Source organism: Oncorhynchus gorbuscha, linkage group LG01 (assembly GCF_021184085.1).
Source record: "Oncorhynchus gorbuscha isolate QuinsamMale2020 ecotype Even-year linkage group LG01, OgorEven_v1.0, whole genome shotgun sequence".
Taxonomy (NCBI): Eukaryota; Metazoa; Chordata; class Actinopteri; order Salmoniformes; family Salmonidae; genus Oncorhynchus; species Oncorhynchus gorbuscha.
Genome location: NC_060173.1, coordinates 31,211,363 through 31,213,869, shown reverse-complemented (window position 1 = coordinate 31,213,869; position 2,507 = coordinate 31,211,363).

Sequence of the window (2,507 nt, the reverse complement as noted above, 5' to 3'; positions counted from 1 at the left end):
TCTGGAAGGAGAGTTTACAGTCTAACCAGACACCTAGGTATTTGTAGTTGTCCACACATTCTAAGTCAGAACCGTCCAGAGTAGTGATGCTAGACGGGTGAGTTGAAGAGCATGCATTTAGTTTTACTTGCAGTTGGAGGCAACGGAAGAAGTGTTGTACGGCATTGAAGCTCGTCTGAAGGTTAGTTAACACAGTGTCCAAAGAAGGGCCGTAAGTATACAGAATGGTGTCGCCTGCGTAGAGGTGGATCAGAGAATCACCAGCAGCAAGAGTGACATCATTGATCTATACAGAGAAAAGAGTCGGCCCGAGAATTGAACCCTGTGGCACCCCCATAGAGTTTTCCAGAGGTCTGGACAACAAGCCCTCTGATTTGACACACTGAATTCTATCTGGGAAGTAGTTGGTGAACCAGGCGAGGCAGTCATTTGGGAAACCAAGTCTGTTGAGTCGGCCAATAAGAATACAGTGATCGAAAGAGTCGAAAGCCTTGGCCGCACGGATGGCTACACACTATTATCTTTTATCGTTGGCGGTTCTGATATATCGTTTAGGACCTTGAGCGTGGCTGAGGTGCACCCATGACCAGCTCGGAAACCAGATTGCATAGCGGAAAAGGTACAGCGGGATTCGAAACGGTTGGTGATCTGTTTGTTAACTTGGCTTTCGAAGACTGTAGAAAAGCAGGGTAGGATAGATACAGGTCTGTAACAGTTTGGGTCTAGAGTGTCTCCCCCTTTGAAGAGGGGGATGACCGCAGCCCCTTTCCAATCTTTAGGGATCTCAGTCGATACGAAAGAGTTGAACAGGCCAATAATAGGAGTTGCAACAATTGTGGTGGATAATTTTAGAAACAAAGGGTCCAGATTGTCTATCCCAGCTTATTTGTAGGGGTCTAGATTTTGCAGCTCTTTCAGAACATCAGCTATCTGGATTTGGGTGAAGGAGAAATGGGCAGGCTTGGGCAAGTTGCTGTGGGGGGTGCAGAGCTGTTGACCGAGGTAGGGGTAGCCAGGTGGAAAGCATGGCCAGCCATAGAAAAATGCTTATTGAAATTCTCGATTATCGTAAATTTATCAGTGGTGACAGTGTTTCCTAGCCCGAGTGCAGTGGGCAGCTGGGAGGAGGTGCTCTTAGACTCCATGGACTAAACAGTGTCCCATAACTTTTTGTAGTTTGTACTACAAGATGCAAATTTCTGTTTGAAAAAGCTAACCTTTGCTTTCCTAACTGCCTGTGTATATTGGTTCCTAACTTCCCTGAAAAGTTGCATATCGCAGGGGCTATTCAACGCTAATGCAGTACGCCAAAGGATGTTTTTGTGCTAGTCAAGTCAAATCTGGAGTGAACCAAGGGCTACAGTTGAAGTCAGAAGCTTACATACACTAGGTTACATACACTAGGTTGGAGTCATTAAAACTAGTTTTTCAACCTCTCCACAAATGTCTTGTTAACAAACTATAGTTTTGGAAAGTCGGCTAAGACATCTACTTTGTGCATGACACAAGTCAATTTTCCAACAATTGTTTAGACAGATTATTTCACTTATAACTCACTGTATCACAATTCCAGTGGGTTAGACGTTTACATACACTAAGTTGACTGTGCCTTTAAACAGCTTGGAAAATTCCATAAAATTATGTCATGGCTTCAGAAGCTTCTGATCAGCTAATTGACATAATTTGAGTCAATTGAAGGTGTACCTGCGGATGTATTTCAAGGACTACCTTCAAACTCAGTGCCTCTTTGCTTGACATCATGGGAAAATCAAAAGAAATCAACCAAGACCTCAGAAAATTGTAGACCTCCAAAACTCTGGTTCATCCTTGGGAGCAATTTCAAAAGGCCTGAAGGTACCACGTTCATCTGTACAAACAATAGTACGCAAGTATAAACACCTGCTCTAAAACTGCCATAAAAAAGCCAGACTGTGGTTTGCAACTTCACATGGGGACAAAGATTGTACTTTTTGCAGAAATGTCCTCTGGTCTGATAAAACAAAAATAGAACAGTTTGGCCATAATGACCATTGTTATGTTTGGACGAAAACAGAGGGATGCTTGCAAGCCGAAGAACACCATCCGATCCATGAAGCACGGGGGTGGCAGCATCATGTTGTGGGGGTGCTTTGCTGCAGGAGGGCCTTGTGCACTTCACAAAATAGATGGCATCATGAGGAAGAAGAATTATGTGGATATAATGAAGCAACATCTCAAGACATCAATCAGGAAGTTAAAGCTTTGTCACAAGTGGGTCTTCCAAATGAACAATGACCCAAAGCATACTTCCAAAGTTGTGGAAAATGGCTTAAGGGTAACAAAGTCAAGATATTGGAGTGGGCATCACAAAGCCTTGAACTTCCTATAGAGAATTTGTTGGCAGAACTGAAAAAGCATGTGTGAGCAAGGAGGCCCACAAATTTGACTCAGTTACACCAGCTCTGTCAGGAAGAATGGGTCAAAATTCACCCAACTTATTGTGGGAAGCTTGTGGACGGCTACTCGAA